The sequence below is a fragment of the Ctenopharyngodon idella genome, chromosome 3, assembly GCF_019924925.1.
Source record: "Ctenopharyngodon idella isolate HZGC_01 chromosome 3, HZGC01, whole genome shotgun sequence".
Classification (NCBI taxonomy): Eukaryota; Metazoa; Chordata; class Actinopteri; order Cypriniformes; family Xenocyprididae; genus Ctenopharyngodon; species Ctenopharyngodon idella.
This window is the reverse complement of record NC_067222.1, coordinates 9,656,116-9,669,031: the sequence shown is the minus strand read 5'-3', so window position 1 is coordinate 9,669,031 and position 12,916 is coordinate 9,656,116. Positions and strand designations below refer to the sequence as shown.

General features: G+C 43.3%; 1 long non-coding RNA gene across 1 annotated transcript; it reads left to right on the top strand.

Moving 5' to 3' along the window:
* The first annotated feature begins 5,569 nt into the window (after positions 1 to 5,569).
* LOC127510084 (uncharacterized) lies at positions 5,570 to 11,927 on the top strand. The gene is made up of 7 exons (XR_007929468.1): positions 5,570 to 5,716; positions 6,014 to 6,136; positions 6,255 to 6,414; positions 6,502 to 6,672; positions 6,765 to 8,105; positions 8,411 to 8,583; positions 9,263 to 11,927. It is a non-coding gene; the product is annotated as an uncharacterized LOC127510084 (long non-coding RNA).
* The last annotated feature ends 989 nt before the right edge of the window (positions 11,928 to 12,916 follow it).

Genomic DNA, 12,916 nt, shown 5'->3' with positions numbered 1-12,916 from the left:
GTCATTGGTTCACTCATAGAAAGTTGTTGAACCAATGACGGCGCGGCATAGCTGCGCGGCCTATGGCGACAAAGCGCGCGAAGAAGCCCGCCAAAAGAGGCGGGGCTTACGGCTATATAAGCAGGCATTTCGCCATAGGATTTCAGGTCATACGACTGAAGCGACGACACTGAAGCCGCAGCCTCGTGGCACGGCATGTAACGCAGTACTCGTTCCATATCTCAGGGAACCGAGGTTACGTTAGTAACCGAGTACGTTCCCTTTCGATACTTCACTCGTACTGCGTATGGGGAATGAATTCAACCATGCCGTGCCACGGCAGGGAACGACTGAACTTGTCTTGGACACCGTGAGGGAACCAGCGGACAAGTGAGAGGGCCGGAGCCGTCGAACCCATGTGTTACACTTGCAAGAGTCATGGATGGGACTCTCGCCTGGGAGATGGTATTAGGCACGTCCCCTGGGAGGTTTGGAGGCTCCCATCGAGGGACCAGAGGTGCAGAGCCCAGAGTTTTGGCTGGGGATGCCAGATCGTCCTGTTCGCCTGAGAAAGGAGGTCCTGTCTCAGGGGGATCGGCCACGGGGCTTCCATGGAAAGCCTGAACAGCTCTGAGGACCAGATTTGGCTCCTCCAGAGCGGGGCCACGAGGAGGACTCTGTGCTTGTCTTTCCTGACTTGTCTGATAACCTGAGGGATCAGAGCGATTGGGGGAAAAGCGTAAAGGAGTGTGCAGGGCCAGTCGTGGGCCAGAGCATCTTCCTCCTTCGAGAAATAAATTGGGCAGTGAGAGTTGTCTTCTGAGGCGAAGAGGTCTATCTCTGCCCTCCCGAAGAACTCCCAGATCGTGAGAACCGTCTGGGGGTGGAGCATCCACTCGTCTGAAGGGACGTTGCTCCGAGATAGCATATCTGCTCCCAAGTTTGTTCTCCCGGGTATGTGAGTCGCTTTGAGCGACTGTAACCTCGGAAATGCCCACTCCAGAAGACGTTTCGCCAGTGCGCATAAGCGGCTGGACGAAAGGCCGCCCTGGTGATTTATATATGACACTACTGTCATGCTGTCCGACTGGACTAGGACGTGGCGTCCCGTCAGGTGTGCCTGAAACGCCTGAAGGGCTCGGAACACTGCCAGCATCTCGAGGCAGTTGATATGCAGATGGCTTTCCTCGCGAGACCACGAGCCGAAGGCCAGTCTTCCCCCCGCAAAGAGCGCCCCAACCCGTGTTGGACGCATCTGTCGAGAGCACCGTCCTTCTGGACACCGCCTGTAGGGGTACTCCAAGACTGAACCATACAGGGTTCGTCCAGGGTTTCAGAGCTGTCAAACAGGCCTGATTGACCCTGAGACGCAGGCGGCCGTGCCACCAGGCATGAGGAGGGACCCGAAACTTCAACCAGTATTGCAGAGGCCGCATCCGGAGAAGGCCGAGCTGCAGAACCGGGAAGGCGGAAGCCATCAGCCCTAGCATCCTCTGGAAGAACTTCAGAGGGAGGTAGGCTCTGTTCCTGACTGAAGCCACGAACTGCTGAACGGCCAGGGCGCGCTCTGGCGAGACTACTGCCGTCATACGGACTGAGTCGAAAACTGCACCCAGGAACGTGATATGTTGGCTGGGAAGCAGCGAGCTCTTGGCAAAGTTGACCCTGAGTCCTAGGCACTCCAAGTGGCTGAGGAGCACGGATCTGTGGAGTTCTAGCTCGGCTCGCGACTGGGCCAGAATGAGCCAGTCGTCGAGATAATTCAGAACACGGATTCCCATCTGTCTCAGTGGGGAAAGAGCCGCACTGGTAAAAGTGCGAGGAGCTAGGGACAGCCCGAAGGGAAGGACTGTATATTGGTAAGCCACGCCCTCGAATGCGAATCTCAAGAATCGTCTGTGACGAGGGGCTATCTGGATGTGAAAGTAAGCATCTTTCAGGTCCAGCGAGCAGAACCAGTCCCCGGGGCAAATCTGCGTGAGGGTCTGCTTCAGCGTTAACATCTTGAACTTCCATCTCATGAGGGAGAGGTTCAAGACTCTGAGATCTAAGATGGGTCTGAGACCGCCATCTTTCTTGGGAACCAGGAAATAACGACTGTAGAACCCCGACACGCTCTCTGAGGGGGAGACAGTTTCTATAACTCCTTTCCTCAGTAGAGTCATGACTTCGGCTCAGAGGACATGAGCGTCGTCTGTGTTTACTGAATTCTGAAGCACCCCGCTGAAGCGCGGGGGCCTTTGGGCGAACTGAAGCGAGTAGCCCCGACTTATGGTTCCCAGGACCCAACTTGACACCCCAGGAATGGCTTGCCAGGCCTCGGCCCGCGTGACAAGGGGTTGTATGGCATCGGATGACGGACCGCCTGTCGGGGGCCCGTACACCGGAAAGAGTGGAAGAGGAAGTTTGCTCCTTCTTTGAGGAGGTAAAAAATGTATAGTGTTCGCCATGAGAACGGCATTTTGCATGGACGCAACATTTGTGGGCCCAGTTAGCGCAACACTGAACATATCTCCCACGCCCGGAACTGAACGGGGCGGAGGGGAGACTGAACGAAGGAGCTTTTGGGGTGGTCTGGCCTCGGCGAGACTTAGCCCCATCCTCTTCCTTCCTGGCAGATCAGGAAGACTTAGGAGGCATTGGGTCCAGCGAAATCTTAGGCCGGGGTCTCTGACGTCTCGGGAAGGAGGAGCGCTTTGCGGGGCGTGGGCGCTGGCGCTGTTCCTTGGGAGGTGCTGCCTGAGAGGTAGAGGGAGCAGTCTTGCTCTGCTGAGCCGGCGCAGGCCTGGGGCGGCTGGAAGCAGAAGCAGAGCTGGAGCGCTTGGGCAGGAAGTGTCGCATGGCTTGGGACAACTTCTGTGCTGCGGTGAAGCGTTCCGTGAAGCCCTCTACCGCTGGCCCGAAGAGACCGGAAGGAGAGACCGGGGCGTCCAAGAAGGACTAAGGGCTAAGTCAGTGGCTCAGCGGAGGTCACGAAAGGCAGGTGCATCAATGCCAGACTCGTCCAGAGAGCGGAGGAGCTTCGCTTGGAACACCTGGAAGATCGCCATGGTGTGCAGCGCTGAGGCAGCCTGGCCTGCGGACGCGTAGGCTCTGCCAGCCAGGGCAGAGGTGGTCCTGCAGGGCTTGGATGGAAGGGCCCTCTTCGTCTTCCAGCCCACAGCCGCGGGGGGACAGAAGTGAGCCGCCACTGCTTCATCCAGGGGCGGTAGGTGCTCGTAGCCCTTCTCTTCTGAGCCGTCCACAGTGGTGAGAGCTGAATGGTGCGTAGTGCGTAGGCGGGCAGAATAGGGAGCGCGCCACGACTTTGTCAGCTCGTCATGCACCTCTGGGAAAAACGGGGCGGAGCGTTGGCGAGGGGCCCTTCGACGACCCGGCAGGAACCACTTATCAAGCCTGCTCCGCGATGGCTCTTCTGGCGAGGCCCATTCGAGGTCCAGTTCCTCCACTGCCTTCGAGAGTATGCGGAAAAGCTCGGCATCCATGCCTGGCTTGCAGTCAATGGGCTCCAGCGAGGGTAGGTGGGTGGGGTCCTCCGAGTCACCGGCCCATCCCTCTGTTTCAGAGTCCGCGAGAGACATGGAGTCGTCGAGCGGCTCTTCGTCCGATCCGCCAAATGAGATGAGGTCGCTTGCATCTGCAGAGGGACGCAGCTCAGGGCGTGAGAACAGGACGGGGGATTGCTCTCTAGTGGGAGAGGGTGAGGCACGCGGGGGCTGAGCCGGCGTGAGCTCGCACAACTCCGGGCGCTGATCCGCTCTGCCCCGCTGTCTCTTCCTAGCCGGTTCGCAGGAGGAAGAAGACGGGAGGGCGCGAGCGGCGGGACCGCTTTCAGTGAAGAAAGCGATCCACGAGCGCAGAGAGGCTAGATTCATGCTCTCGCAGTGAGAGCATGAGGTCCCGGTGAGCGCAGCCTCTGCGTGGGACTTGCCCAGGCAGCCGACGCACTCACCGTGCCCGTCGTCGTCATGCAGAGGGGCTCTGCATGTGCCACAAGAGTGGCGCAGCAAATCACAAGAAAGCAACAATTTTTAATTTTCACATCTTTTAAAAATCAAATTAGGAATCCAGAACCAGACTGAATTCCCCTTTAAACATTTTTTTCAACCAGTTTATTTTAAAAACCTGGTTCAAGGTAAAAAAGTCTAAAACATTCAATATCCTTTTAAATAAACGTTTGACTCGTTAATTTACCTGTTAGCTATTGTTTCAACCTGAAATCAATACCTACAGGCTATCATGGCTTTTTACTGTGGGGAAAAAAAAGAACCAATCTGAACTAAGAACTTTTGTTTTTTTCCTGAGCTAAGGAAGTTAGTGTTATTGCATTTCCATTGCAAGAATAGCATGCATGTCAGCATCTTTATTAAAGTGTATTAGTGTGAATCTCTCTCATAAATATTATGTCAACAATAACCTACAGTAATTTTAATTTTAACCCCCCCCCCCCCCAAAACTTTTCCTCCTTCCAGGACCAGATAATGGTTTTCTGCCCCCCACAATAGAACTTGAGGAACTGGCTAAACATGGATTAGGTAAACGTGAGATTGAAGCCGATAAGAATTGAGTGTTAATTACTTTTACACCTTATTATCTAACCTTCTTGCAAAGAAAGCTATGGAATGAGCTGCTTTGGATTTTATGTTAGCTTGAGCCTGTATGGTCCGATTTGTTATACTGTCTCTATATTGGGAAACATTTGACTATGTTAATACATTTAGCATTTGTTTTAAAGAAATATTGCAGAGTAGTTTACTCTTTGATGCATTTCCATAACAGTTTCCATGTAGCCATTTTAATAGTTACACCTATGCAACACTTTCTCATGCCAAGGCATCACTTTGAAAGTGTCCAGGAATACCTCCCAATGAATCCTTTTGCATCAGCTATCTGAAGTTAGTCAATGGTGGTTATGGTTAGTGTGAGGATCTGGGTGGTGCATTCAGACGCTAAGCTACACCATATATTGTATGTTAATGTTCTTTCACATATGATCAAATGTGTGATGGCCTTGTGAGTGAGACCAGGCTCTTTCTTCTGTCATATGCAATTTTCTTAGGAGTGTAGGGTTCGTTTAGTTTCAAAACTGTAAACTTAGTAGAAACACAAATGATCTTAGGTTAACTGTGGTAGTCACACAGGTCTACTTTTGGGGTTTGGCAACACTACGATTATGTCTGAAAATATGAGTCCTGAATGCTAGGAGTCCTGAAAGATCTTGTAGCAACTAATGAATGTTACTTTGCCACTAGGAACCGATTATACTGATGTTTACATTTCCATTTTTAGGAAAACCTGTGCATGAGTCAACGGAGGCCGGACACACAAACTCAAAGATTGGGTTAAACTGGAGTTTATCTGAATTGAACAACTTTGTTTGCCAAAGCTACCCTTGCATCAGTTTAAATTTGGTAGGCTTTGAATTGGCAAGGACAGGCAAAGGACGCAAGATCCAGAAATTGCAAGTTAGTTCTGTGAAGGAACTAAAAGCAGTTGTTGGCAAAAGCAGGTTTTACATCGTGCCACAAGCCACTGTCTTGCAGGTATGGAATTATACACAGGGATTTATATCATACTACAATCATATAAATGTGTTCTCTGTAATGTCTATACCTACAACTGAAGTTACCCTCTCTACCCTCAGGTAACATCACCACCCTCTGCCATGTTCCAGAATTCATTCCCACCACTCGCAGCTCCAGCAGTAGATGAGACCTCACAAGTGGTTTCAGATCAGGTCCATATTAAAATTATTGCACATCTAATGATTTTTGTTATGTCCACTATGCACTTTGTAGTGATGAGTGGCAAATACAAATATAAACCGTGTTTTTTTTTTTTTTTTTTTTTTTTCTAATATGTATTAAGATGTATCTATTTATTCTGTGTGATGTCTGAGCAGTTACATTCCCTAGGATAAGTTTTTGTAATTTTTCTACCTATGGATATTTTCTAATGATGTATTTTGTTTCCATTATGAGTGTGTGTTCTCTTGCTGAAGGAGAAATCATTTGGATTTTCTGTGTACTACCAGGTGGCATCCACATCCTCTGCCATATCCATGAATTCATTCCCACCACTCTCAATTGCTCCAGTACAAGATGAGACCGCGCCTGTGGCTGAGAGTACCCAAGCTCAAAGTGTGGTTGCAAATCAGGTAACCAATTTTGACACTGTATAGAATAAATAGTATTTATTAATTTTATGTGCGTGTACTATTTAATGGTGATTTGTGAGAAATGCCTTTTTTTTTTTTTTTGAATGCTTTACTTTAGGCTCTTCAAGAATGGCGAGCAATACACATTTCAGGCTATTGAGGCAAGACGTCAGTGAATGTCTGCATGTGAGGAACCCTCAGATGGGGTGTTGATCAAATTTAAATATCCAAATGGATACACCAATATGAGGAAATTCAGCTTGTCGGAGCCAATCCAGGTGATGTGTGTTCAGCTTGAGAAAATATCAAGTGTCTTCTCAGTGGTTCAGTGGGTTGTAAAACTTGACTGTTTCACATCTTTTTAGATCTTGTTTGACTTTGTGGGACAAGATGATATTGCCAGTGAAATCTTTGTGGTGCAAGAAGCTGCATCATCAAGATCAGTTGAGAGCAGTTCCTCTGGGTCAATAATGGATCATTGCATAAAAGCATCCTCAACTCTATATGTGCTTTGGTTTTCAAATAAGGATGTACAGGTAAATGTGTTGCATTTTATTTCCTGACTCAAATGAAAACGGAATGTGTTTTGGTTTGTGCAAGCTCATGTATTGTGCATGTTTGTCTTCAGGAAATTCTCTCAGATCAACAAAATGATGGAGCTTATGCCCTACACCATACATCTTATGGTCAGTCATCACTGTCTGAGACCTCCACCCAGCCAAGTCTCTCTGTGCCCTCTTTCCAGCCACCGCTGTCTGAGCCCTCCACCTGCTCACTGCTGTCTGAGCCCTCCACCCAGCCACCGCTCACTCTTTTCTCACAACCACAAGAAATCCTGACTCTTCATGATGAACCATCACTCTCTCCTTCATCTGCCCAAGAACCAATCATTATTCTTGATGAACAAGATGAGACGGTTTCACAAAATCAGTCTCCTGTATCAACACATCACCTCGGAGGACCTGTGGATGAGTGTTTTTTTCTCATTAACTTGACTTTATATTTTTTTAGTGTATGTAGATGTTTCATTTTCTATATCCTGTTACGTTTAATCAGGTGGTTAAAATAAAATGCATGAACTTCTTTGTTTGCAGGATTGATCTACAGACCATATTGAAAAAAAATGGTCAGCAAAGTTGATGGAAGCTTCTGTCCAACAAGCAACCAAATAAATGTGTGCAGGGATAATGTTTTACTGTGTAGCCTGCAGGCATTCAAGCATAGGTTCTTCAACCCTGAAGCAAAATTGGATGTTGTGTTTGTGGATGAAGATGACAATGGTGAAGGGGCAGTTGACGAAGGCGGCCCGACAAGAGAGTACCTAAGGCTGTTGATGAGGGCCGTCCACCAGTCAAATATCTTTGAGGGACATGAGAAAGACCAGCAGTTGTCTCTTGATACTCAAGGCAGGGAAGCCCAAATTCTTAGGACTGTCCTCATTCAACTGGCAGAATTCTAGAAATGTATACATGGAAACCCATTTAAAAATGATTGCTCCCTTATTTCTCCTGTCTGATTTATTGTTTATTCTGTTTGTTTTTTATGTGTTGGGCAGGTTTCATCCTATGTTTATTGTCTGTATCGTCTTTTATTTGTTTAGTTATTTTGCCTTAATTTGTTAACTCTTGGTTAGGATTTTTCCATGATTCTTCTTTTCTTTAATGTACTGAAACACCTTTTTGAAACATGTTTTGAAAGGTGCAATAAAAAGTTAATCATAATGTTTTAACGTATTAAATTAACAAGCATTACAGCAGAGCAAGATTTTACTGTTATTTCTTTAATTTTAGCTTTGCAGACTAAACTTTACATGTGGGTGGCAAAAATGATTGCTGTGTGTGTGGTCCATGGAGGAGTCGGTCCACATTTCTTTTCCGAAAGGCTTTTTCATCAAATCTGTGGGATACCAACACACCCGGCCACGGTGGATGAAGTTGGTGACCATACTTTCAGGGAACAGTTAATAAAAGTAAGCAGGAGAAAGGTGTTATACATTGAATGTACAGTATTGTGACACAGCCCTATTTTCTATTAACTTTCTATTATTTATGAATCGCTTCAAACGTGTTCAGGTTACCTGCGTCACTCGGCCTTTGGCCTCGTGGCTGCGGCCGAACCACAGCCGTGAGGATATCCACGAACATTCTCATGAACTCGAGTGCTATATTTCTTAAACATCTAATTTATATAGGGAAGGTATCTTTACAAGCCAATTTTGGACTCACTCACTGACTCACTATCTTTTTTTTTTTTTCTTTCTGTTTTTCTTTTTAGATACAGGAAGCAACAACAGTCCGAAAGGCGAACGGTGCAATTGCAGAGGCAGCAGATAGTCTCAGCATTATAGGTGCCTTAAGACATGTGTCCAGCCTGGAGGAGAAGGACTCCCTTGTCCAGTCAGCTGCAGACTTCTTCGTCAATGGAAGATTGGCGACTGCCCTGGACCAGTAAGTGCCTCACCTGTCTTATCTGTCCGAAAAATGAAACTGTCATTGGCCCAGGACGATTAACATGTTTTTATAGGTTTGTTGAGGGGTTAAAAACCCTTGGTTTACTGGAGGAGCTGAGGAAGAATCCGGCAGTGTTCTACAACATGTTTGTCAGTGAGGAGATTCCACTACAGGCGAAGGACCTATGCACTTTATTTGACGTGGACTTCTCTGTGCAAGGCAACAACAGGAGAGACAGAGAAAACATGACAATATGCTTTCGGCGTGACTGGTTAATTGATATTGAAGATATACTATTTATTGTACAAGTTATAATAACATGGACTTCATAAGTACAATTATTAGTGGTCATTTTGTTGTCCTGGTTGGCAGGAAAATAAATGCTGATAATGCCATAGTTGAAGTGACATTGTGAAGTCTGGTTGTGTGAACATGGGTAGCTCCCTTAAACTTCTTCATATTGTGTTGTAATATTTTACCAAAAACGTACTTGACTGAGGCTTTTGTGGTTGATATTCACCACAAAAAGTCCTCGATGTCAGCATGCAACTTCCAAATTGCTCAAAAGTAACGCATACAAAAGGTTAGGGCTAGGCAATATGGCCTAAAAATAAAATCAACATATATGTTTTAAGGGGCCTGAATTACTGTTTCTCACCACTTTCTTGTGTTACAGAAGGAGAATGCAGTCCAGTCACCCTAGAGAAGGTATTGGAGTTTACATCTGGAGCTTCAACAGTGCCTCCACTGGGATTTCCACACCGTCCACAAATTCAGTTCCTTCATGAGGGCAACAGAATATTCCCAGAAGCAAATACTTGTATTCTTGTACTCCGCCTGCTGCTGCACTCTTCCTATGAAGCCTTCAAACAATACATGATGGAGGGAATTTTGCAAGCTCCAACCTTTGGACTTGCATGATGTCACTATGTGTGTAAAACTTATTAATGGAAATTCAGTTTTCACTTGAGCTATATTTGTGCTTAGAAGTTATTGAATAGAATGCTGTTGAAGCAAGTCACTGGTTCAGATGTTAATTTTAGAATCTCATGCACTTTTAAAAAAAAAAAAAAAATTAGATGCAGTAATCCTGTTCATTTTGCATGAGTAACAGTTCACTTCAGTTGATTGGCGGTTATTCAATATTGAGTTTTTCAGCTAACTCAAACTTGTGTAGTTTTTTTGCTTTAAATTATTTTTGTTTCTAACTTATAAAATTATTAATTTATATATTTTATTTGTTTTGAAAATGTATATTTTCTTTAGGTTTTACAAGACATATATTGGGCTTATAGTTCATGGTTACTATGATGACACTGAGGTTGATCTAATGAATTAGATATCCTTTATAAACCAACTGTAAGGAATTATTGGGCTTATAATTCAATAAGTTTGATGAAATCACACATAACACACAAACGGATCATTTTTTTTGCTTTCTACAGCTCCCACGGTGAACCCTTCTACTGTCTATGGGTGAGCCGAGAAAACCATAGATGTTAAAAACGGCGGATTTCCCCTTTAACGTTAATGCATATGATAATACATGAATACAGTGATAAACAGACTCACCTGAACTAATGCGCCTGACAGAGAAACGTCTGTCTTCCCCAGCATGGAAATTTGCGTCTATTAGAGTTTTCAGTTGAGCCAAACTGCTTTTGAGTTCATTGTTTGTGTCTGGTGATAGCAAATGCTCAATTCTTCCGAGATTTCTTTCACAGTTTTCAATAGAACGACGTTCTCTCTCTCCACAAATCCCCTGTGTGAGGGCTCGTTGAATTTCATGCCATTTTCTGGTGTTTTTTTCGATTACAGCCAACGCCATGACTGCTTCTTTCTTCTTCTATTCATAGAAATAAGGAAATGATCCCCTTCACGGGGAAGGGAAATTACATATTTATGGATATCTAAAATAGAGCAACGTCATGCACAATAATTTGCACTAGTCATAATGACGTTTGAGATATCTTTAACTTTCATTCTGCCTAGGCAAAACTGAATTACAGATATCTGCAATTGTCATTTAAGATGTGTGACGAGTTGAATGTCGTTTTCAATGACGTCATTGCAGATATCTGTAATTCAGTTTTGCCTAGTCAAAACTGCATTACAGATATCTTTCTCTGTCATTTCGACTAGTCACAATTACGTTACAGATATCTTGAATGACAATTCCAACTATCCAAAATGTAATTACGACTAGTCAGAAAGACGTTGGTGATATCTACAATGTTAATTCCGGATAGTCAAACTTAACTTTTAAATGTTAAAATGGCTTGCCATAATTACCTGCACTGTGTGCCATTTTATGCTCAACACATTCACAAAACCTAAAGTAAAACGGTGACGTCACGATGATCGCCAAACTCGAACATGTACATCAACAGATCCTCCTTTTGCTGTTTATTTACAATCCGAATCACGTTACTTGTAAAAGTATCATGTCATATTAAAAGACAAACGGATTCAGGTAAGTGATTCTTATTTCGAAAGAAATTTTGAAAAAAGAAGCATAAATATAATGAAACTATACATTATATTTATGCTTCTTATTTCAAAATTAATTTTCATTTTATTATCTTACCTTACAGATGTGTATTATATATTATTTATACTACTTCTAAGCACCAGTATACCAAGACAAATTCCCTGTACATGTAACCCACAGTACTTGGCAATAAAGCTGATTCTGAAAAGATAGAGAAATGAAAGTTTCAATTTTAAGTCTTAAGACATTAAGTACTTGATTGTACTTCTTATTAAAGCACTACTTATATACATAACACACTTCCTTCAGGAAAGCTACACTGTTTTTAATAGACAAAACTGAGTGTTGATATATGTCATGTATAATGAAAATAAACAGAAAAATGCTGTTAATGGATACCTGTTAAATATGCAATAAAACATAAAGGTTGTCAGTCGTATGTTCATAGTTCAGAAATAATGAATTAAAGTTAAAATACTGTGTAACGGCCCCAGACCAAATATATTTTAATGTATAACAGCCATCATTTGAAACTTGTGGCTTAAACATGATCAACTTTTCAACCCACAGAGACTTTTTTTTTTCCAATTACATGCTCAATAAATTCAGTATTTACATTTTGCATACATAACTTTTGCAACATAAAAAGCTGTTATGTAATAAATGAAAATCAAGAAAATTAATTCTCTTAGTTTAATTAGAGTCTCACGTATGGAGTCATTGTTTGTCTCCAATAGCTATAATCAAAACTAATTATGTGTTACAATTACTATACAATAATTATTGTAACACTATACAGAAAGATGATGAGAATGATGATGTATTTCATTACACTGCAAATGTCAATGTTATTATATCTGCTATTAGAATTATTATAGCTTGTTTTCCTCATGTCTTGTAATAAAATACTCACTGTAATGTCGATCTTCAGATCTTCATGAAGTTAAACTCTTCTAAACAATCACAGGTTCATAAACTCTTCAGATGTTATCGGCTCCATCTGAAAGAGCTCAGATTGGACATTTACTGAATACAAGAGATGGTTTAAATCACAAGAAAATGTTGTATTTCTGCAAAATATCAGAGAACAGTCTTTGTGTGTGTGTGTGTGTGTGTGTGTGTGTGTGTGTGTGTCATGACCATAATGATATAATGGCTTGATATTTACCTCTATGTACACATGAATAAACTGAAGATGTCAGTATGGAGGGCACAGCAAAACCCCAAGAACCCAGGCCTACATGTTCATGTGTGTCCACACCGAGAGAGTTAAAAAATTAACATTGAAACAGTGTTGAAGTTAATGAGAAAATGAAGTGATGATTGAGCGTTAATGATGAACACGTGAAAACTAAATTAGGATTCTTATAAACCAACATTATGTGAAGAGATCAAACATGCTTTGACCTCCAGAACAGACCATGGCATGTTTTAAAACCTTTCTGAATTAATAGAAATACTGTGAAGTATATAATAACATTTCAATCTGTTCTCAGTTGCTTTCCAAGAGCAGCTTTATCAAACTTATGAACATTCATAAGATGGATGATGTTTTCAGCTTCAGCTCATCATAGACTTGTACATGTAAGAGTTTGTCATATATATATATATATATATATATATATATATATTTTGTCTATGACTGTAACAGATCATATCTGTGATGAATGAAGACAGCACAGATACACAGATACTTGAAGGCTGAAGTTGGTTGAACAGGACACTTCCCCAAAACATACTGATAAATTGTAGTTTTCTCTCAGTGAGAGGTACAGACAATATTCATCATTATTCTCGAGTGTTTGAAGATGAAAAGGAAAATAAATGCTTTAACATAAG